General features: G+C 43.9%; 1 protein-coding gene across 8 annotated transcripts in view; it reads left to right on the top strand.

Annotated features, from left to right (window-relative positions):
* ADAD1 (adenosine deaminase domain containing 1) overlaps nucleotides 1-25,134 on the top strand; it is a 226,045-nt gene that overhangs the window by 71,573 nt on the left and 129,338 nt on the right. The window lies entirely within an intron of this gene.

Here is a 25,134-nt window from a genome sequence, read left to right as displayed (position 1 = left end):
GCCTCAGAGTGGACCGATAAAATGGATCTTCTGTGGCTCCTGTAATGAAGTTATCCCTGTAAAATTTGTGATATGACTTTGTTCTCAAATATACAATTTGAGGGTATTGAGGCTGTAGCTTTAACCATAGATGATTGTGTTCGTGAGGAGCTAAACTAATCCTTACATTTATATACCACATCCTCTCTATAAAGATAGAGCTGGGCATGGTTTACAGGAACTTTAAAATAAAGGAAAAAACATAATAAGAACTAGTGATTATAAATAGAGCAGCGAGATTTATATTTTTGAGACTAGCCAAGTTTTCAGATGTTTTCGGAATAATTGGAAGGAGCCCAGATTCCGCAGCTGGACAGGAAGGTTATTCCAAAGCTCAGTGATTTTGAAGAAAAGAGATTTCCCTAATTTTCCCGCATAGATGATGCCTTTTAACGAGGGGAAAGATAATTTAAGTTTTTGGATGGATCTGGTAGCATCAGTTCTCGCAAAATTCCAGATCTATTAATCTGCTGTTTTATTGTAATACCGACAAATCAAAATAAAGAAGGAAATAATAAATCAAAAGAAGGATACTCAACAAAATGAATAATTAATAAAGAGAATCTGTTATACAACACAATTTATACATATATAGATATATATATATACTTATTTTTCTTCCAGAAATATTTATTTCTAATGCAATAATAAATAAAGTAGATATACATATATAGAATCCAGCGGGCTAAATTAAAGATGTAATAAAGATTGGCACATCAGTCTCTATTAGTCCACACTTCTAAAAAACAGACACTAACATCTATAATAATAAAACACTAAGCGCGCATACGCACTCGCGCCACGTGTTCTCTGATCCCTGATCTGTCGGGATGTGGCGGCACGAGTGCGCATGCGCGCCAGACAAGCTTCCCTGCTCTCCACCTCACAATACGGCCCTACCAGCCGAAGTTTCTTTAGAGCCTGCTGCCGCGGCTTGAGGCAAAAGGCAGTGCAGATCGGCGGCTGCCGGGAGGAGGCCGCGGCGGCTTGAGGTGAAAGGCAGTGCGAAGCGGCAGCTGCCAGCCGCCAGCACCCCCTGCCCTCTCCGTCGCGGCCCAGGAGAGATGTGGCAGTGCAAGGCCTGGACATCACCGCTGCACCGCACGATGCAACGCCTGCGCGCTGCACACATAAGAAAGCGCTGCGGCTCACCTGGGCTGACATGTTGGTGGTGGCGGCTGTGGAAAAGGGAATGGGAGGATGCTCAAAGCTGTCTTTGTAGGAAGTGCTTCTGTCCAAGGGTTGAAGGCGATTGGACAAAAGAGATGACGGGAAGTGTAGAGGAGTGAGACAGAAGATCAGTAGGGACTCTAAAGAGATTGGAGGAAGTGACTAGAAGTGCAGACACCAGCTCCACGCAGCCCGGCAGAGGCCTCACACCAGAGTGAACTCACGCTGCCACCCAGAACTTCCCCACCTCTGCTGACCCTTGCCCCTGCCTGTCCCACAGGGCACCCCTGGCAATCCTGGCCCACAATAGTCGGCCCAGACCCAAGGCAGAGGAGACACTGGAACACCAACAATGCAACAGGTACTCTAATGATGCTGGATGGGGTGAAAAAGGTGGAAATAGGAAAAGTAAAAGGGGAAATGGGAATATTGGTAGGTAAAAAGAAGGGAGAAGGGCTACTGATGGACAAGGGGAGCAGGAAAGGGGTTCTGGACAGAGGGGAGGTAAAAGGAAGGGAGAAGGGCTACTGCTGGACAGGGGGGAGAGACAAAAAGAAAGGGGGGCAGGGAGAAAGAAAGACACACATACAGAAAGAGAGAAAGAAATGCCTAAGTCTACACATCTATTCTAGCACCCGTTAATGTAACGGGCTAAAAAACTAGTTAATAAATAAAGTTCAAACTTAACTGGAACAAATCCCAGGGTTAGCAAAAGGTCTGGATACAGATAGAGGTAGAGATGGGATATAGAGAGAGTATAGATAGAGACCAAGGGGGATTTAAGGGTTCAGACAAATATCACCGTACAGGTCATGGGCCTGATGGGCTGCCGCGGGTACGGACTGCTGGGCACGATGGACCTCTGGTCTGACCCAGCAGAGGCAACTTCTTATGTTGTTATGTCCGATATTTGTTGAAATTAGTTGTAATCCAATGAAGATGAACGAAGAGCAGGTTTCAGTCAATTGCAGCAGTTTAATCCAACTGGAAAACTAAGTGTCCACGTGTTCCCATATCTCAAGCAATCGGAGATGAAGCCATAAAGTGCAAGTGCAAATTCATTTTAAAAGTGGCAGGTGCAAATTCATCATATCAAATACTATAAATTTATATATCATCAATCCATAATACATTTGACTCCCTCAACACAAATCTTGTTTCGAACATCTCTGTGTCAAGAGCCAGAACAGAGCCATCCTTCAGAGCATCAGTGCTCTCTGATGATGATTTGGTCACCTACCCTATCTGAAGGTTGTTTTGTGATATTCAGCTTGTCTCTGGATTCATCTGCTTTTATAAGGAGAAATTGTCTTGCCTGATGACTTTCTTTCCTTCAAATCGTAGCAAATTAACTCAGAGGCCCGCTCTGTGACCTTTCTGATGGAGTTTGTCAGCTGGTTTCTTTGTTAGAATTAAGAACATAAGAATTGCCGCTGCTAGGTCAGACCAGTGGTCCATCGTGCCCAGCAGCCCGCTCACGCGGCAGCACTCTGTCAAAGACCAGTGTCCTAACTGAGACTAGCCTTACCTGTGTACATTCTGGTTCAGCTGGAACTTGTCTAACTTTGTCTTGAATCCCTGGAGGGTGCTTTCCCCTATGACAGACTCTGGAAGATCGTTCCAGTTTTCTACCACTCTCTGGGTGAAGAAGAACTGCCTTGCGTTCATACGGAATAAATCCCCTTTCAACTTTAGAGAGTGCCCTCTCGTTCTGTCTACCTTGGAGAGGGTGAACAACCTGCCCTTATCTACTAAGTCTATTCCCTTCAGTACCTTGAATGTTTTGAACATGTCCCCTCTCAGTCTTCTCTGTTCAAGGGAGAAGAGGCCCAGTTTCTCTAATCTTTCACTGTACGGCAGCTCCTCCAACCCCTTAACCATCTTAGTCGCTCTTCTTTGGACCCTTCAGAATAGTTCCATGTCCTTCATGTACAGTGACCAGTGCTGGACGCAGTACTCCAGGTGAGGACACACCATGGCTGGTTATTTAGGCTGCCTGATCTTTTTCTGAGAGGAAGGAGAAAGTTACTGTTTGCATGGATTTTTGCCTTATGCTTTATCTGAAATACTGAACAATCAGGTTATTGACCATCCTATATCAAGAGTTTAGTGTGTCCTCTATCTCCACCTGCTGGTAGATTGTCATAACCTATTTGGCTGCTTAATGCAGTGGTCTCAAACTCACACTTTTTTCAGGGCCACTTTTTGGATTTGTAGGTACTTGGAGAGCCTCAGAAAAAATAGTTAATGTCTTATTAAAGAAATGACAATTTTGTATGAGGTAAAACTCTTTATCCCAGGACAAGCAGGCAGGTATTCTCACATATGGATGACATCATCGACGGAGCCCGGATGCGGACGCCTCAAAAGCAGACTTGCTTGAAAAAACTCAAAGTTTAGAGTCGCCCGCACCACGCATGCACGAGTGCCTTCCCGCCCAGCACAGTTCTCAGTTTTCCGCGGAGCGGAGAAATCCGTCTTTGACTCTCTGCGTTTAACTTCGTTCACTTTTTGCCTTCTCTCAACCGCGGTTTGTGTTTTTTTCTTCACGAATCACTGTTTTATTTTATTTTAGTACAAAAAAAAACAAAACATTTTTTTTTCTTCTTCCATTCGTTTTCCGGGACGGGCCTCTCGGACGCAGCCCGAGGGCTTCAACTTTGCGGCGGCTATTTTTCCGTCTGTGTCCAGGCCTGCTACAGGCTTTAAGAGGTGTAGCAAGTGTCAGCGCATGATCTCTCTCACGGACCCTCATGGACGCTGCATCAAGTGCCTTGGGCCGAAACATTATCCTAGGTTGCGTCTGCCTTGCCAAACACTTCAGCTTCGTGCTTTCAAGCGTCGTTGCATTCTGGTGGACAAGCTTTCGAGATGGAGTCTCCCACTGATTCCTCAACTTCGAAAGTGTCTTCGGCCTCGACTTCCATCAAGGCTCCTTCTGCGCCTACTGCTTCCACCTCGAGCCTCATCAGACCTTCGTTGTTTGCAGCGGCTCTTGCTTCGACGTCATCTGCTGTATCTTCCCCTGTTTCCTCAGGTCAGATAGCTCAGCAGTCGGTCCCACTGGTGGTGATTAAAGTGTTGAGCATGGGCATTGGGCGCCAGCGCACTCATAAAGCTGCAGTTGCCAATTAAGCTGCTAGCTTTCACTCAAGGTGTGAAAAATACCAAAAACATGAAAAATGACGCTAACGCAAGGTTCACCAAAATATTTAATTTTATTGTTTCTATTTTTCTATCATGGACATCAAAAGGCTAGTTGCGTTAGCGGGAGGTCGTTATAGTTGCCAAAATGCTGGCCTTCTGATAACGAACTCAGCTCGATACTTCGAAGCTCCCCATTATATACCTTTAGCTCAGTGTGACATCATTGGCTGTCAGCCAATCAAAATTAACAGAGGCGGTGTTTAAAGTTAGACAAAGAACTCTACATGTTTAAAAGTTTCAGAAATTACATTTGTTTTGTTTACATTCATTTCTGAATATACATTAACATTTTATAACATATCCAATATTCCTTTTATCCTTTTCACAAAGGTATATTAAGAGAATTCTGTATTTGTTAAGAAGGATGTTGAAATATTCTCAGCCTGCTTTGAACAACTAACAGTTTCATGTTCCACCTAATAAAACTGGTCAGCCTTAGAGGAAAAGGAGAGGCTATTTTCCCCCTTTCTATGCTAGAGACTGCTAATTATTTCCAAATGTGCTCAGGCTTCCTTTAAATTTCTTTAAGTTACAAATATATATAATATGTTTTTTCAAAACCAATTCTTTTGTTCAATACACATCCATACACATAATCACTTATTCAGGTTCAGGGGCCCCTTCCATTCAGACCACGTATTTTCATTCATTCTATGTATTTCATTCATATTTAAACCATTTATATGTATCTCAGGTTGGGATACGTAATCTCATATACTTTTTCTAACCAGCCTAAGGCACATCTGGTATCAATTAGAACAACGATGCTAGATGCGGAAAACTCTGAACAAAGACAGGGAAAAAAGTTGAACACAAAATGGAGTTCAGCCAAACAGATACAGAAAGACAGAGAACAAAATGGAGACCATGTATATCCTGATTTCCTCCATGATCTAGCTTAATAGCAAAGTACATAAAATAATATTATTATGCTTTCCCTTAATATTAATCTGTAGTGTGTTTTTCTGGCCTTGGCTGCATCCATATTCAGATTTTTATTCACCAATTTTTGTACGCTTCTGTTGGGTATGGCCTTAACTAAAACTTACCTCTCTGCCAGCCCCCTCAGCACAAGGTAAGGAGCGTGGGACCCCCGCTCCTCCCCCTCCCGGCACAGGAGAACATATCGCTGACTACTACCCCAATTCGAACCCCCCCACAGTCTTACAAAAGTATTATTGATAACGACAGAAAACTAACATAACAATCAATACCGGAAGGAACTACGAAAACCAGCAAACATGAAGCTCTTACTAATCCTATTGATTTATTTATTAAGCAATAACGTTAGAAACGTTATATCACTTTATACAAAGCTTCACCCCTTACACGACCCTGACACACCCATTAGGCTCCTAATTAACCAACAGGAAGAAAGAGTAAATCACATTGAAATAATCACAAGTAACAGTAGACCTCACCGTACCCTCAAAAAAGGTCAAGGGAAATAAAACCCATCAAAATCACTACACCCACCATACCCATCACAACTACCTCTATTCCCTGCGCCTACCTCAATACCAGATCAGTGAGGAACAAAGCTTTCTTAATCAAAGATTGGATCATCAGCAAGAAGCTAGCCTGCCTCTTTCTAACGGAAACATGGTTACTGTCTGAAGAGGATCCAATACTAAATGACCTAATACCTGATAACTACAAAATTCCCATTGTTAAACCGTGAAGACAGAAGAGGGGGAGGACTAGCAGTCATCCTCAAGGAAGAACTTGTACTTGAATTAGTAGATTCCAAGATAACCAACCAATTAGAAACACTAGCATGCAAAATTAGTAATAAGAATCTAGAAGAGTACCTCTCCTGTATTCTATTCTATGTTCCGCCAAAATGCTGGTCAAAGGCCAGAGAGGACTTCTATGAATTCATTCTACACAATTCAATCACTCCGTCTTACAATATCATAGCAGGAGACGTAAACCTATATTTAGAGAACGAGGACAATCCCGACACAAAAGATTTCAAAAACTTCCTATCCTCACTTAACTTCATCCTCCCTTCACCCACACAAACCCATGAAAAAGGCCACCAGCTAGATCTGGTAGCCATGTCCTCAAAAGAAATCCTAAATCCCACTATTTCCATATCCAACGGAATCTGGAACCACGACATCTGGTCTGATCATTTCACCTTCTACTTTAGCTTAATCTGGAACCAACCAAAAGAAAAAACTCACCCAATGATAAAAAAAAGAACACCTCACAAGGGGCCACATCAACCCAGAAGAATACTGGGCTCATTACGAATCGCGAGAGGAGATAAACGAAGAGGATGAGTTCTGGGAACAGTGGACGAAAACAAGCACATCCATCTTAGACAAAATAGCTCCCAAACGAAACAGAATAAACCGCTCAAATAAATATAACAACTGGTTCGATTCTGAACTATTAAAAATGAAACAATCAAATCGACGACTAGAAAGGATCTGGAACAAAACAGGAGAAATATCTGACAGGAACAATTGGAGATCAAATATAAAGGACTACAAACAACTAATAAAAGAAAAAAATTCTACTCATCCAAAATACATACATACAACACGAGTTCAAAAGGAGTCAACACTCATGAACTGTTCAACCTGGTTAAAAATTTATTCGACACCACAGTCAATCCATGCACGACATAAAACTTCCATCAGCAGACGAACTAGCACAACACTTCGACTCAAAAATTGTGAACCTAAGGAACAACTGCCCAACAAACAACACAGATGAACATCAAATAGCCAACATACATGAAAATAAAATACCAGTGGACATGCTTTGGAACTCCTTTCAGGAAATAGAATGGAATAACTTCACAAAGCTTTACAACAAATATACCAAATCAAGCTGTATCCTGGATCCTTGTCCCCCCAACATTATGAAAGCAGCCCCATTAGACTTTAAACTAACACTATGGAGTCATATGTCCAATAACTTCAAAAATGGAAAATTCCTATCGAAAAACGGTCACATAATAATCACCCCTATCCCAAAAAATCGTAAACAATCCCTAACATCAGCAACTAACTATAGACCGGTAGCATCCATCCCATTTTTCGCAAAATTAATGGAAGGTTTAGTACACACCCAATTGATGGACTACCTTGACCAGTTCTCGCTGCTACATGAAACCCAGTCTGGCTTCAGACCTCTGTTCAGCACTGAGACGGTAATTGCAGCGACCCTAGAATACATACGCAACTTATTCAGCAAGGGCTATAAGGCCTTAATCATGCAATTCGACATGAGCTCAGCCTTCGACTTGGTGGATCACAAAAAACTGCTACAATGTTTAGACGCAATCGTCATCGGAGGTGAGGTGCTTAACTGGTTCCGAGGATTCCTTACGACCCGCACTTATCAAGTGCGCTTCAACCACAACCTCTCTAAAACATGGAGAAACCCGTCAGGCGTTCCACAGGGGTCCCCACTATCCCCACTACTCTTCAACGTCTACATATCTTCACTAGGTACGCAACTGACCAAGCGAGGTATAAAAGTATTCAGTTATGCAGATGACTTCACAATCATTATCCCGTTTAATGCGTCACCCTCCGAAATCATCCCTATAGCAACAGAAGCACTAAACCTGATGGAACAATGGACCACAGAATTCAAACTGAAGCTCAATGCAGATAAAACTAAATTCTTTATAGCCTCGCCACATGCACATAATACGACAAAATCATTACTCATTAACAATCTTAATTACCTCATTCAACCAACGATGAAGATTCTCGGGGTAATACTAGACCAAGGGCTAACCATGAAAGACCATGTGGACACCCTAATCAAAAAAGGATTTTTCACTCTCTGGAAACTTAGGTCCATTAGAGCATACTTCCACGCTTCAGCATTCAGAATTCTAGTACAATCCCTTATACTAAGCCACCTTGACTATTGTAACATTACCCATCTGACAATCTCCCAGAAGCAAATGCAAAGACTGCAACTGATACAAAACGCAGCTGTCAGGCTGATCTTCGGGCTGAAGAAATCCGATCACATAACCCCTTCCTACCAACTCCTGCACTGGCTGCCAATGGAGGCACGCACGAAGTTCAAGCTGGGATGTCTCTGCTTCAAGGTATCATATGGTCTAGCCCCTAAATACATAACAGACCTCTTCTCATTCCCATCCAACAGACATGAGAGAAGTACACACCTGAAGTTCGTCTCCCCACCGGCTAGAGGATGCAAATATAAGAGATACCACCAACAACTTCTATCGTATCAAGCAGCCTTATGGGGCAAAGACTTAGAAAAACTAATTACTCACACAAATGACTATGGAGAATTTAGAAAACACCTAAAAACGTACCTGTTCTCGAAACACCTAGGTAATGAACCAGGACAATAGCCTCCTTCGCAATAGCCCCCTTCGTAATATCTTTCCCAAAACCGAATTTGTAAACTGCTAACCCCCAATCACAAACTATGAATATCCCATTCAATTTATGGAATTTTTCTAATTCTTTGTAAGATGCATTGCACATCAAGGCCCTGCAGCATACAAACTGTTGTTATTATCATTAATGTTCCTATTATCAGATGTACACTGCTATACTCTTTAATTCGCTGTATGTACAGTTTCTCTTTATTGTAAACCGCCTAGAAGTCGCAAGATTGTTGGCGGTATATAAGAATAAAGTTATTATTATTATTATTATATGCTTGTATCTAACTAGAATTACCCAGAATCATACGAAAATCAGGTGCTTAATACTGCACTATCTTGTCCTGACATCCATTCCATTACCGTTCCATAGACATCATCCCCTACTGGCCACGAGCCACTACTGCTCAGTGTCCAAGACTTCTAAGTCGAAATACACTCACAGTACCTCGAAGGAACCTCCAGCCAAAGCAGGTGGTCCGGTTTCAGACACGGATCCATCCTTGCCGGCTTCTTTCCAGATCATGTTAGAGAAGCAGTTTATTCAGTTCCTTACTAACATGGGACCTAAAATGCTTCCTTTTATCCAGCCTGGGCATTCAGCAGACTCCCGCGAGGTCAAGTCGCTTCCTGTGCCCCAGTCTGAGCTTCCACACTATTTGCAGGGAGCAGAGTCTCTACGAGTGTCTGGTCTGCCATCCAAGCATGAAAAGCAAGGAGCAGATTCTTTGCGAGTGCATCGACGAGAATCCTCACACTCAACAAGGAGCAGAGTCTTTGAGAGTGCATTGAAGTTCCTCCACCAAGCCTCTGGAGCTTCGATCTACAGCCTCTAGCCCTATTCATACATCGGCATCGGCTGCTTACGTCTCCGAGGCGAAATCTCCTCGATCCTCGAGATCTGGTTCCAGACACAGTTCTCACCACCATTCGAGGCCTTCATCGAGGCATCCTTCCAAGCATTGTTCTTCTTCTCAGGATAGACCATCTTCCTAGAAGCCTTGAGCTACTCCAACCTTGACCAGACCACTGACTCCTCATTCGAGGTCTCTGATGCCGGACCTCGAGGATGTTCGGTCTCGATTGCCTCGTCCAAGTCACCAGGTTCCTTTGATGCCTTTTTCCATGTCGAAGCTTCTTCTTGAACACAGGCTGCTTCAACGTCCTCGAGTCCTTCTCGAGGCAAAGCATAGGCAGATCAGCTATCTTTCTCGTCTTTCCTGCGACAGATGGCTGTAGACTTGGATGTTCAATTGGATACTGGCTCCAAATATTCTAAGGAGTATCTAGAAGACATGCATCTTCCTCAACCTCTGGCAGAGTGTCTTAAGCTTCCACTTCATAAGCTTTTGAATCAGACTTTTGCTCGATACCAGCAGTTCCAGGAAAATTGGACTCTAGGTATAAAACTGTGCATCGCAAAGGGTTTGACAACTCACAGTTATCTCATCAATCCCTGCTTGTTGAATCCTCCTTGAAGAGATCCCATCCTTCTAAGGTCTATGCCACAGTTCCTCCTGGAAGGGAGGGGAAAACTATGGACAAATTTGGACGTCGCATCTACCAGAATGCTATGATGTCCTCTAAAGTCCTCAATTATAATTTTTATTTCATTACTTATTTTGAATTTCTTCTTTCACTTCTACCAAAGTTTTTGGCTTATTTAAGAACATAAGAAGCGCCATCTCCGGATCAGACCTTCGGTCCATCAAGTCCGGCGATCCGCACACGCGGAGGCTCTGCTAGGTATACACCTGGCTTATTTTATATCCAAAAAAATATATAATAGCAAATGGAATATAAATAAGACACACACCAAAAAGTATTCCAATAAATGCTCACTACTATGGAGAAGAATAGTCTAGAGATAAGACAATGTAGTTATTTGGAGAAAAGACCTCAGTTTCCTCATCAAGAGGTCTCTATGTCTGCCGTATACAACTTAAAGCAGCATAGGAGAAAACATCCCGGGTCAGAAAAACTCCACTACATGCTACTAGTTTAATAACTATTAATCGAAATCAAAAAGAACTAGTAGTAAGAAAAAACTTATCTCTTAACGTCTCAATTCTCCAGGTGAGACAAGAATCCGGTTGGATTATATAGAAATGTCACAGTAATCTTCGTCCATTAAGACCCCCGACAGGCCCTGTTTCGCTATCGCTGCATCAGGGGAAGTCTCTAGAACTGAAGATCAAATGAACATGTAGGTATAATACCATTCATCTCTATATTATTACAAAAAGGAATAACATCTCGTTACTTACATGTGACACAAAACGTTGCTCTATAGATTCTATGAAAAAGAATGGCGGCTCGGCGTTGTGGGCAGGGTTTAAAAAGAAGGTATAAACTCAGAGTTAACCAATCAAATTAAAGGGGGCGGAGCAAGTTCAAAAAAAGGCGCGCCATTCAATTTTGGCCTACAGGGTTAAATGCCAAAATTGAATGGCGCGCCTTTTTTTGAACTTGCTCCGCCCCCTTTAATTTGATTGGTTAACTCTGAGTTTATACCTTCTTTTTAAACCCTGCCCACAACGCCGAGCCGCCATTCTTTTTCATAGAATCTATAGAGCAACGTTTTGTGTCACATGTAAGTAACGAGATGTTATTCCTTTTTGTAATAATATAGAGATGAATGGTATTATACCTACATGTTCATTTGATCTTCAGTTCTAGAGACTTCCCCTGATGCAGCGATAGCGAAACAGGGCCTGTCGGGGGTCTTAATGGACGAAGATTACTGTGACATTTCTATATAATCCAACCGGATTCTTGTCTCACCTGGAGAATTGAGACGTTAAGAGATAAGTTTTTTCTTACTACTAGTTCTTTTTGGTTTCGATTAATAGTTATTAAACTAGTAGCATGTAGTGGAGTTTTTCTGACCCGGGATGTTTTCTCCTATGCTGCTTTAAGTTGTATACGGCAGACATAGAGACCTCTTGATGAGGAAACTGAGGTCTTTTCTCCAAATAACTACATTGTCTTATCTCTAGACTATTCTTCTCCATAGTAGTGAGCATTTATTGGAATACTTTTTGGTGTGTGTCTTATTTTATATCCAACCATATCTTTATATGCCTCTCTCAAGGAGATATGCATCTAGTTTGCTTTTGAAGCCTAGGACTGTCGATTCCGCAATAATCTCCCCTGGGAGAGTATTCCAGATGTCAACCACTCTCTGTGTGAAGCAGAACTTCCTGATATTAGTCCTGAACTTGCCCCCCCTTAGCTTCATTTCATGTCCTCTTGTCCGCGTCAAATTGGACAATGTAAATAATCTTCTCTGCTCTATTTTGTCGATTCCTTTCAGTATTTTGAAGGTCTCGATCATATCCCCACGCAGTCTCCTTTTCTCAAGGGAGAACAATCCCAGTGTTTTAAGTCGATCCTCATATTCCAGTTTCTCCATACCCTTCACTAGTTTAGTTGCTCGTCTCTGCACCCTCTCCAGCAGTTTTATATCCTTCTTTAGGTAGGGAGACCAATGTTGGACGCAGTATTCCAAGTGAGGTCTGACCATTGCCCTATAAAGCGGCATTATAACTTTCTCCGATCTACTCGAGATTCCTTTCTTTATCATGCCCAACATTCTATTTGCCGCTGCCGCGCATTGTGCCGACGGCTTCAGGGTCCTATCTATCAGTACACCCAGATCCCTTTCCTGTTCACTTTTTCCCAGAGTTGCACCTGACATTCTGTACTCGTATTCCTTATTTTTACTGCCTAAATGCATTACCTTGCATTTCTCCATGTTGAACTTCATCTGCCATTTCTCCGCCCATTTTTCTAACCGACACAAATCGCTCTGGAGTTCCTCACTGTCCTCCTGCGATCTGATTGCCCGGCAGAGTTTTGTGTCGTCTGCAAACTTGATGATCTCACTGGATGTTCCGTTTTCCAGGTCATTGATATAAATATTAAAAAGGATCGGCCCAAGTACCGAGCCCTGGGGTACACCACTAGTCACTTTCTCCCAGTCGGAGAACTTCCCATTTATGCCCACTCTCTGCTTCCTGTTTTCCAGCCATTTGCCTATCCATCTTTGTATATCTCCCTCTATGCCATGGCTTTGTAGTTTCCTGAGAAGTCTTTTGTGTGGAACTTTGTCAAATGCTTTCTGGAAGTCCAAGTATATTATGTCCACCGGCTTTCCACTATCAATTTGCTTGTTCACGGTCTCAAAGAATTGGAGTAAATTCGTCAAACACGATTTCCCTTTCCTCAATCCATGTTGACTGGGTTTCATCAAGTCGTGTGTGTCCAAGTGCTGAACTATGCTATCCTTGATCAGTGATTCAATCATCTTGCCGGGGACAGATGTAAGACTCACAGGTCTATAGTTGCCCGGTTCTCCTCGCGATCCTTTTTTGAAAATTGGCGTGACGTTCGCTTTCCTCCAGTCGTCTGGTATCTGACCAGTTCTGATTGACAGGTTTGCAAGTTTTTGCAATAACTCTCCGATTTCAACCTTCAATTCCTTCAAGACTCTCGGGTGAATTTCATCCGGTCCAGGGGATTTGTCACTTTTAAGTTTGTCGATCTGGTAGTATATCTGATCTAAGTTCACTTCAACTGTGGTGAGGCTGTCCTCTATTTCTCCTGTAAACAGTTTCTCCGCTTCAGGTATTGTTGAGGTGTCCTCCTTCGTAAAGACGGACGCAAAGAAGGAATTTAGTTTGTCTGCGATTTGTTTATCTTCCTTGATGTACCCTTTTCTTCCCTTGTCGTCCAGGGGTCCCACTGCCTCTTTTGCAGGTTTTTTCCCTTTCACGTATCTAAAGAAGGGCTTGAAGTTTTTGGCCTCCTAGGCTATTTTTTCCTCATAGTCCTGTTTTGCATCCCTCACCGCCTTGTGACATTTCTTCTGTTCATCTTTATGTTTGTTCCAGGCTTCGGTTGTCTTCGTGCATTTCCATTTTTTGAAAGAGTCCTTCTTTTCTTTTATGGCTTCCTTCACCTGTATGGTAAGCCATGCCGGTTCTCTTTTGCCTTTAGTTCTCCGATCTTTGGAAATCCTTGGAATGTAGAGATCTTGTGCTTCTGCAATAGTATTTTTCAATAGGCACCATGCCTGATCTACTGTTTCAAGTTTGTCCACCATCTTCTCGAGTCGTTTTGTTACCATGGCTCTCATGCAATCGTATTTACCCTTTTTAAAGTTTAAGGTGGTGGTTAAGGTTTTGGCATGTTTCCCTTTCCCGATGTCAAGTTTAAAGTTGATTACATTGTGATCACTCGTTCCCAGTGGAACCATGACTTCTACTTCTGTTATCGGTCCGGTGAGACCATTTAGGACCAAGTCCAAGGTGGCGTCGCCTCTTGTTGGCTCTTTTACCATTTGCTCCAGGAAGCAATCCCCTAGCACCTCCAGGAACTTGGCCTCCTTGCCGCAGTTGGAGGCTCCTAGTTTCCAGTCTATTCCTGGGAAATTGAAGTCTCCCAATATAACTACATTGCCTGTCTTGCATACTTGTTTGATTTCCTCCATCATTTCTGAGTCAGTGACCTCCGCCTGTCCTGGGGGACGATAGTAAAGGCCAATTTTTGTATCTGCGTCATTGTGACCAGGAATTTTGATCCAGAGGGACTCCAGCTTCTCTTTCCTGTCTGTTGTAATCATTCCAACAGAATCTGTTCCTTCCTTAACATATAGAGCAATACCTCCACCTTTCTGCCCTTCTCGATCCCTTCTATATAGTTTGTATCCCTGTAGTACTGTGTCCCATTTGTTTTCTTCATTCCACCATGTTTCTGTTATGCCAATGATATCCATGTTCTCATGTCTTGCTATCGTCTCTAGTTCTCCCATTTTGTTTCCTAGGCTTCTAGCATTTGTATACATACATCTAAGTTCCCTTCGTGTTACCTTTTTGGACCTTCTACTCTTGGCTGTCCTTACAGTTTAATTTACGGTATCCTTTACTGCTCCTGTGTTATCTCCCATGTTTGCTGTGTGGTCATCCCCTCCTGTGTCTGAGTTGTCCCTTCCTGCTTGTTCTCCTTTGTTGGCTGTGAGGTCGACCTCTCTTGTGTATGAGTAGTAGTCCTTTGTTCCTACGTCGGGGCATCCTGATGTCCGTGCCATCGACCGGTGGTCGACTGTTGGCTTTCCCCTGTCCTTCAGTTTAAAGCCTTCTCTATTGCTTTCTTCATGTTGCCTGCCAAAACTCTTGCTCCTTCCTTGTTGAGGTGTAGTCCATCCCTTCTGTAGTACTTGCTTTTTCCCCAGAACGCCGTCCAGTTGCGCACGAAGTCGAAGCCTTCGTCTTCGCACCATCGTCTCATCCAGGCGTTGATCACTTGCAATTCCCCTTGTCTCTTTCCATCTGCTCTTGGTACAGGGAGGATTTCAGAGAAGGCCACCTTCACCTCCCTGATCTTCAGTTGTCTTCCGAGTGAGCGGAGCTGGCCCTTCATCTCTTCCCTGTCATACTTCCGCCCGCTCACATCATTTGTTCCTACGTGGATAAGCACAGCGGTGTCCACTCCCCGTGCACCATCTATGATCCTGGAGATCCTGTTGGTCACATCCTTTACTCTGTAGAAGGATTTATGGTTCACTTAGCAGTATTATAAACACGTTACGTCTCTGTTAAGTGGTCTAGAGAAAACCATAACCTCTTATTCAAGTCCAAATATCATGGTCTAATTATACGACACAAAACCCAGGCTAATGAGAAATATCTTTATTATGAAAATAGAAAAATATAATTCACAAGCCAGCTGCAGAATCTAAATATTGTTCAAAATATCTAATTACACAAATGAAACTCAGTACATGATTATCACAATCTAATGGTTAGACAATTAAGTAAAACTTCTTGTTAAACACACACTATTCCTTATAATAATAATCCCTGATTAGCAAATGATTATATTATCACCCAGGTAACTTTTCAACCCTTTACCTTTATCAATTGATTCCTATCTAATTCCCAAGCTAATAAAAGTAATTTCCGTATGCTCACCCTTAATTAGCCTCTCCGGCACAATTAGGTGGAAGAGAAAACTTCGTGTCAGCTGGAAGACGTCAGGAATATTGTTGTAAAAGTTACACGTGTTGAAAATCCTTGATGAGGCTATAAATCATCAGCAATAAGCTCCGTTTATCTGTGCTAAGTTCAGAACAGTTTTTAAATGTCCGAATTTCTATCTCTTAGGCAGAGAATCACACGAGGTAACTTACAGGTCTAATTATTGAAAGAAAAAGTTTACAATTAGAACATCTGTGAGCAGATCTGAGCTTCCCCGGACCTTATCACAGACTAACTAATTATTAATTAATTAGCACCTTTCTTTTCTTGAATCTCATCAGATGACTTCCTCGGACCAATCCAGAAACAGAACTTGATGAATAGCCTTTCTGTATAAAGTATCATATATGCTGGAAGACCCAGGGCCGTTAGACAGATAAGAACAGAATAATTTCTTCAAGATTCACACTGTCCCAATATTAAAGCACAGATGAATGCCCTTGAATAGCAACATTCGGGTACATCCCCATAATGCATCAGGCAGAAACTGCAAAGCTGTGTACTTCTTACTTCTTGCAAAATTCATCCTGGAAAGTTGCTTGCAGAGAGATATTCTTGAAACAATGGTTCAGGCTTGATGACATCATAGAGGCCTAACCTTCAGGTGTGAATACGGAAATATCCCTACAACTCTTGCTCCAGGCAGACAGGTGACGACTCTGTCCTCTCTTCCTCCTGCGGTGTGGCTGTCCACGTGTCGTATAATGGAGTCACCTACGATGATCCCCATCTTCTTTATTCGGGAGTTCCTAGGGGGGCGTAGGTCCACATCCTTGGAGTAGGGCCTGTTATCTTCCTCCAATGATACTCTTGCACCTTGTCGAAGGCTTTTTGGAAGTCAAGGTAAATGATGTCTATAGATTCCCCTTTATCCATCTGGCTGCTCACCCCCTCAAAGAAGTACAATAAGTTAGTGAGGCATGACCTACCCTTGCAGAAGCCGTGTTGATTCGGTTTTAGCTGCCCATTTTTTTCAATGTGCTCACAGATGCTGTCTTTAATCAGTGCCTCCATCATCTTTCCCGGGACTGAGGTCAGGCTCACCGGCCTGTAGTTTCCCGGGTCTCCTCTTGCGCCCTTCTTGAAGATGGGCGTGACATTTGCTATTTTCCAATTCTCCGGGATCTCTCCGGTTTTTAAGGATAGGTTGCATATCTATCGAAATGGCTCCGCTATTTCGTTTTTTAGCTCTTTGAGTACCCTTGGATGGATGCCGTCCGGACCTGGCGATTTGTCGCTCTTTAGTCTGTCAATCTGCTTGAGTACGTCCTCTTGGCTTACTTCTAAATCGACCAGCTTATCGTCTTGGTCTCCTATAACAATCTCCTCGGGTTCTGGAATGTTGGTTATATTTTCCATCGTGAAGACTGACGTGAAGAACTCATTTAACTTGTCAGCTATCTCTTTCTCTCCTTTTACTACTCCCTTTCTGTCACCATCGTCCAATGGTCCCACTTCTTCTCTCGTCGGTTGCTTCCCCTTGACGTATCTGAAGAACGACTTGAAATTTGTTGCTTCCTCTGCCAGTCTCTCTTCGTATTCTCTTTTTGCTTTTCTAACCATTCGGTGACACTCCTTCTGGTGTTCTTTGTGCACTTTTTGGTTCTTCTCTGTTTGGTCTTTTTTCCATTTTCTGAACGATGCCTTCTTGTCGCTTATTGCCTTCTTCACTGCATTTGTTATCCACACTGGATTTTTCGTTCTATTTTTTTTGCACCCTTTTCTGAACTTGGGGATGCATAGGTTTTGCGCTTCGTGCACAGTCTCCTTGAGTAAGGTCCAGGCTTTTTCTACGGATTCCGTCTTCCCTATGTTGCTTTTGAGTTTCTTTCCCACTAATTTCCTCATGGCATCATAATTTCCTTTTTTGAAGTTGAGTGCCGTCGTTGTGGTTCTTTTCCCCTTTGATGATCCAATTTCAAGCCTGCACTGGATCGTGTTGTGATCGCTGTTACCTAGCGGGGGTAATACCGCCACCTCCTTTGCTGGCCCTCCTAGTCCGTTGAAGATTAGGTCAAGAGTGGCATCGCCCCGTGTTGGTTCCGTGACCAGTTGCTCCATGAAACAGTCCCTCGTGACCTCTATGAATTTGGTCTCTCTTGCGCAGTTTGAGTGCCCAATACTCCAGTCTATTCCAGGATAGTTGAAGTCCCCCATCACCACCACATTTCCGCTTCTGCATACCTGCCTCAGTTCAGCTTCCAGCTCCTGGTCGATTTCTTCCGGTTGTCCAGGTGGGCGGTAGTACAGACCCAATTTAATGTCTGCCCCTGCTCCTCCCTGTAGTTTAACCCATAGTGATTCCAAGCCATCCGCCCATACTGTTGTTTCCATCCTGGCTGATGGTATGGAGTCTTTTATGTACAGCGCTATTCCTCCACCCTTTTTATGTGTCCTGTCTCTCCTGTACAGTTTGTACCCTGGTATGGCCACATCCCATTGATTTTCCTCTGTCCACCACGTTTCTGTGACTCCAATTATGTCTAGGTCCTTATTGCTGGCAGTGATTTCCAGTTCTCCCATTTTGGCCCTCAGGCTCCTAGCATTTGTGTATAGGCAGTTTAAGACCCAGTTTTTTGTCCTCTCATTTTGTTTCCCTCGTGCTTTGGTACTCTTGCAGTTTTCTTCATGGTTTACCAGCCCCTGAGCTTTGTCCTCTTCCTGCTGTGTGTGTGTGACGTCCTCTGCCTGCTTCCCCTGCACCTCCTGCTCTCCTAATTCCCACTCAGTCCTGGGCTCTTTTTCGCAATGTCTTTGTCCCTCTGGCTCTTGTCGTTCTGTATTGGTGCCTCTTACCAGGTCCATTTGTGCCCTCGATCCCTGCAAAGCGTCTTTAGGTCCCTTTTCAAAACATATACACTCAGTCCCGAGTCCTCCTTTACAATGTCCCAGTTCAGTATCCTTGTCAGGTACTGATGTCCGATGTGTCGAGGTCAGGTCGACTATCGGCTTTCCCCTTCTCCTCAGTTTAAAGCCAAGTCTATGACATTCTGGACGTTGCGTGCCAGCATCCTCGTCCCAGCTGTGCTAAGGTGCAGTCCATCTCGTCTGTAGAGCTTGTTCTTCCCCAAGAAAGTAGTCCAGTTCCTAACAAAGTGGAAACCCTCCTCCTCGCACCATCTCCTCAGCCAAACATTAATTGATTGTAGTTCGCTCTGTCTCTTTGTGTCCGCTCTCGGTACTGGCAGGATCTCTGAGAAGGCTATCTTCCTTGTCCTTAGTCTCAGTTTCCTCCCCAGGGTCCTGTACTGGTCAGTTAGTGTAGTCCCGTTGAAGTTTCTCCTGCTGATGTCGTTGGTTCCGATGTGGATCACTACTGCTGTCTCCTCCGTCTCGGCTCCCTCCAGGATCCTCTCGATATTGTCGATGATGTCCTTTGTTCTTGCCCCCGGGAGACATGTTACCAGTCTGTCCTCTCTCCCTCCGGCTATATGACTGTCTACTCCTCTCAGGATTGAGTCCCCAATCACGATAGCCGATCTCCCCTTCTTCAACTGTCTCTCTGGTCTCAGAGCTGTGTCATATGTGCAGTCCAATTGTCCGTCCTCTGGGCTCTGCTGTGTCTCCGCCCCTGGTCTCAGGTCGGTGTCATCTGCGCGGTCTGCTAGTCCTTTCTCCTGGCTCTGATGGATCTCCTCCTCCTCTGCCTGCCCAGGTCCTCCGCAAGGTCCTAGTTCCATGGTGTCTGGTGGTTCCTGCCGTCCAACTGTCGGTTCTCTCCTGGTGTGTTGATGGTCCTGTGTTGCCACCATCCTGCAGGCCTCCTCAATGAATTTCTCGAGCTCCCTAACTTGTTCCGCGATGTGGCTCTCTCTGGCGGTGTCCTCGTTTGTCCAACACTGTTCTTCCATGGTGCACAGTCCCTCCAGTTCTTGTACTCGAACCCGCAGTCTCCCGACCTCCTTCTTCAGGCTATCCAGTTCCTGACATCGATTGCATATGTATGCCTGCCTCCCGGAGGGGAGGTAGTCATACATATGACACTCGATGCAGAAAACTGGGTAGCTCCCTCCCTTTATCCCTCTTTCTTGGAATTCTTCAAACCCTAATACCACCAGATCCTCCCACAAATTAAAACTATCCTTCCCCTCGCTAAAAGGCATTTCCCACACAGGAAAGCTAGGGACCTCCCTTCACTTCAAAATCACTGAGCTCTGGAACAACCTTACCTCCCCTCTTTGGAACTTGAGCTCTCTCCAAGTTTTCCGTAAACATCTGAAAACCTGGCTTTTCTCAAAAAATGTAAGTCTCCCTCCAACTTAGGAATCAAAGAAACTCTTATATCTTGGCATCCCAAGTCCTCTAAATTTTCTTCACACTTCTACCTCTAACCCTCTGTTGTAGTTCCTTTCTATTTCTCCTACTGTAAACCACGTCGAGCTCTACGAACGTGGAGATGATGCGGTATACAAACCTAAGGATTAGATTAGATTAGATCAGGGGAAGGATACTCTCTTCATTTCACTCAGATTCCACCAGAGCTTCCTCCAAGAGAGTATCCTACCAATCCATCCCAGACCGCCCTTCTTCTTCAGGAAGCTCAAGCTCTGCTTCATCTCCATGCCATCGAACCAGTTCCCTTGGAACAGCAGAACAGGGTTTTTTACTCCCGTTACTTCCTTGTTCCGAAGAAGACGGGCGATCTGCGACCCATTCTGGATCTCAGGGCTCTCAACAAATTTCTAGTGAAAGAAAAGTTTCAAATGTTGTCCCTGGCATCCCTTTATCCCCTTCTCGAGCAGAACGACTGGTTATGCTCTCTGGATCTCAAGGAGGCCTACACTCATATCCCCATTCATCCGGCCTCCCGTCAATACCTCAGATTTCAGGTGGGGAATCTGCACTATCAATACAGAGTACTACCCTTCGGCCTGGCCTAGTCTCCCAGAGTGGGCACCAAGTGCCTGGTAGTGATAGCAGTAGCTCTAAGGAATCATGGTCTTGAGGTATTTCCTTACCTCGACGACCGGCTCATCAAAGATCCCACATCTCAAGGGGTTATTGTAACGACCCAATGGACTACCTGGTTCCTACAAAGTTTGGGATTTGAAATCAACTTTCCGAAATCTCAACTTCAGCCCTCACAGAATATACAATTCATTGGAGCTGTTCTGGACTCTGTCCAACTCAGAGCATTCCTTCCACAACAATGTCTGGAAGCTCTTCTTCAACTCTGTCATACAGTGTCATCCCGCTCTTCCATCTCAGCGAGACACATGATGGTGCTTCTGGGTCACATGGCCTCCACAGTACACGTGACTCCTTTTGCCAGACTTCACCTCAGAATTCCTCAGTGGACACTGGCATCTCAATGGACGCAAGTTTGCGACCCTCCTTATCGACACATTTCAGTCACTCCTTCCTTGAAGAAGTCTCTCCATTGGTGGATGCTCTCTTCCAATCTTTCCAGAGGCTTGCTTTTTCAAATGCCCCCTCATGAGAAGTTCCTCACGACAGACTCTTCGACCTACGCTTGGGGCGCTCATCTCGATGGTCTCCGTACTCAAGGCCTCTGGACCAGTACGGATCGTCAGTGTCATATCAATCAGTTGGAACTCAGAGTGACCTCAAAGCTCTCTATGCTTTTCAACATCTACTTCACGACACAGTAGTCCTCGTTCGAACAGACAACCAAGTCGCCATGTATTATGTCAACAAACAAGGAGGGACAGGATCTGCTTCCCTTTGTCAAGAAGCTCTGAAGGCTTGGGACTGGCAATCCGCCACAACACCTTCCTCAAAGCTGTCTACATTCAAGGGGCAAAGAATTGCTTGGCGGACAACTTGAGTCGTCTACTGCAACCTCACGAATGGTCTCTCCATTCCTCGCCTCTTCGTCACATTTTTTCACAGTGGGGAATGCCACAGATAGACCTCTTTGCAGCTCCCCACAACTACAAACTGCCTCAGTTCTGCTCCAGGATATACTCTCGTCACTGCCTCGAGGCAGATGCTTTTCTCCGGGAATGGACAAATCTTTTCCTTTTCGCATTTCCTCCATTCCCTCTCATTCTCAAGACTCTGGTCAAATTGAAGAACGATCATGCCACCATGATTCTAATCGCTCTTCGGTGGCCGAGACTCCCTTCTACTTCAACTCAGCAGCAGGGAGCCATACCTTCTACCAGTTTTTTTTCTCTGCTTCTACAGAGTCAAGGTTCTCTGCTTCATCCCAACCTGCAGTCTCTACACCTGACAGCCTGGTACCCCTCTTCAGTTTTCTCAATCTGTAAGAGACATTTTAGAGCAGTGATCTCAAACTCAAACCCTTTGCAGGGCCACATTTTGGATTTATACGTACTTGGAGGGCCTCAGAAAAAAAATAGCTAATGTCTTATTAAAGAAATGACAATTTTGCATGAGTGAAAACTCTTTATAGTTTATAAATCTTTCCTTTTGGCTAAGTCTTAATAATAATATTGTCATTTATAGCTAAAGAGACATATGATACAGAAACTTTTTTATTTTACTTTTGTGCTTATGATAAACATACCGAGGGCCTCAAAATAGTACCTGGCGGGCCGCATGTGGTCCCCGGGCCGCGAGTTTGAGACCTCTGTTTTAGAGGCTTCTAAGAAGCCTACCAATAGACAATGCTATCTCCCAAAATGGACTAGATTTTCTACGTGGTGTTTTTCTCACGATAAGGAGCCTCAACATTCCTCCTTATTCTGTTTTAGATTACCTTTTGCACTTATCCACCTCTGGCTTCAAGTCTACATCTATACAAGTCCATCTCAGTGCAATTGCGGCTTTTCATCAGACTATTGAAGGGAAACCCCTCTCTGCTCATCCGGTGGTTTCCTGATTCATGAAAGGACTTTTCAATGTCAAACTGCCTCCTGTGGTTTGGGACCTCAATGTTGTCCTTACTCAACTCATGAAGCCTCCATTTGAACCAATTGATAAGGCTCATCTAAAGTATCTCACTTGGAAAGTAGTGTTTCTCATTGCCCTCACTTCGGCTCAACGAGTCAGTGAGCTGCAAGCTTTAGTTACTGACCCACCATTCACGGTGTTCCATCATGATAAAGTTGTTCCTCATACTCATCCAAAATTCCTACCTAAAGTGGTCTTAGAATTTCATCTCAACCAATCCATTGTACTTTCAGTGTTTTTACCAAAGCCTCATTCTCACCCTGGAGAATCAGCTCTTCATACTCTGGACTGTAAATGTGCTTTGGCCTTCTACTTGGAACGCACCAAACCACACAGAACTGCTCCTCAACTTTTTGTTTCCTTCGATCCAAATAAGTTGGGCCATCCTATTTCTAAGCGTACCATTTCTAATTGGATGGCGGCTTGTATCTCTTTCTGCTATGCCCAGGCTGGATTACCCCTTCACAGTAAAGTCACAGCCCATAAAGTCAGAGCAATGGCAGCTTCAGTAGCTTTCCTCAGATCTACACCTATTGAGGAAATTTGTAAGGCTGCTACTTGGTCCTCGGTTCATACCTTCACTTCTCACTATTGTCTGGATACTTTCTCCAGACGAGATGGACAGTTTGGCCAAACAGTATTAAAAAATTTATTCTCCTAAATTGCCAATACTCCCAGTGTTCTCCCCAGAAATTTTTTCCAGCCGGGTGGCATGAAAAAGTAGCCGGGTGGGTTGGGATGGAGAAACGTGGTGGGGAAAATTAAATGTGCAATATTTTTATTAGTTAATTGTTACTAATTAAGGTTTGACACTTAGGCAGTGTTCCAGTAGCATTTAAGCCACCCTTGGAAAAAAAAAGTAATGCAGATCCTCTTATTCCGGTTCGAATAGCTACTGGCCGGTATCAAACCTTTCATTTCTTTCAAAACTACTGTACTTGAGAGAGTGGTGTTCAACCAACTTCAAACTCATGTTGAATCAGTTAATGCTTTGCATCCCCGGCAATCTGGTTTTTGTTTAAGACATAGCACAGAGACTGTAGTTTCTGCCTTAGGGCTCATTATACAAAGCTGCGATAGCAATTCTGCCATAGCAAATGCACTGAAGCCCATAGGAGTTGGATGGATTTTGGTGCATTTGCCATGGGAGAATCGCTACTGTGGCTTTGTAAAATGGGGCCCTTACTGAGTGAACTACATAGTCACCTAGACCAGTGTTTCTCAACTTCTTCAAGCCAAGTACTCCCTAAGTCTAACAAATACCAACCGAGTACCCCTACCCAAGCTCCGCACCTGACCCCACCCCCACCCCCATTATAATAGGACTAATTGTAATGCAATTTCTTTCATTAATTTTTCATGTACACACAATATCTTATTAATTCATAATGGTAACCACAAAATTTTTAAAAAACTACAAAGCACACTGTATGCAGAGAAAATGTTAATTATCATTTATATTTGTTTTATTTGTCAGGCAGATGACTTTAAAATATGCAATGTCACCTCAATAACAACTATAGAAAAATAGACAAATATAGTGCAAACTATAGACAGCACATTATAAATTCTCAAAACTGACACATTTTGATCACTAAATTGAAAATAAAATCATTTTCTTACTTTGTTGTCAGGTGATTTGATTAGTTTCTAGTTGGACTTCTTCTGACTGCATCCAATATTTTTTTCTTTCTGCCTCCTGCATGCTTCTTCTCCTCCAGACCTCATTCCCTTCCCCAACCAACATCTCTCCCTGTCCCTCCATGAGTCCAACTTTTCTACCTCTCTTTTCAACCCCTATTGGCAACATATTTCCCCCCTCTCTCCCTCCTCTGTTATGATCTTGAATCTCTCTGTTCTTCCTCAAGGTCTCTCCCCCCTCTGTCTCTTCTATCTGCACCTCCCGTAGTCCAGCATCTGCATCCTGTCTTTCTCCTTTGATCCAGGCCCCCCCCTCTCTTTCTTTTTCTTCTGCTTACAACACCCCTGCCCCCCATGTCTAGCATTTGTTCTCCTTTCTTCCAGGTCTTTCTCTATCTCTCTCTTCTTCCTTCCTCCCTCCCTGGTCCAGAATCTTTCCACCTCTCTGCAGTCTTTCTCTCTCTTCCCTCTATACACCCCCAAGTCCAACATCTACCCCCTCTCTTCTGCCTCCCCTTTGTTTCAGGTTTCTCCCTTCCTTCTGTTAACATTTTGAGTCCTCCCACCTTTGTTCCAGGTCTTTCTGTCTCTCTCACTCTCTTTGTCTTCCCCCTCCCCAGGGCCTGGCATCTCTCTCCCCTCAGTTCAGGGTGTTTCCCCTATCTGTCCCCTCTAGTCCAGCATCTTCCTTGTCTTCCCCCTCCCATTTGGTTCAAGCCTGCTTTCCTGCACCTCCTCAAGGTCCTTTTCTGTCTCTGTCCAGAT

The sequence above is a fragment of the Geotrypetes seraphini genome, chromosome 1, assembly GCF_902459505.1.
Source record: "Geotrypetes seraphini chromosome 1, aGeoSer1.1, whole genome shotgun sequence".
NCBI classification, from domain to species: domain Eukaryota; kingdom Metazoa; phylum Chordata; class Amphibia; order Gymnophiona; family Dermophiidae; genus Geotrypetes; species Geotrypetes seraphini.
The sequence above is the reverse complement of the archived record's forward strand: the minus strand, read 5'-3'. Positions and strand labels throughout refer to the sequence as shown.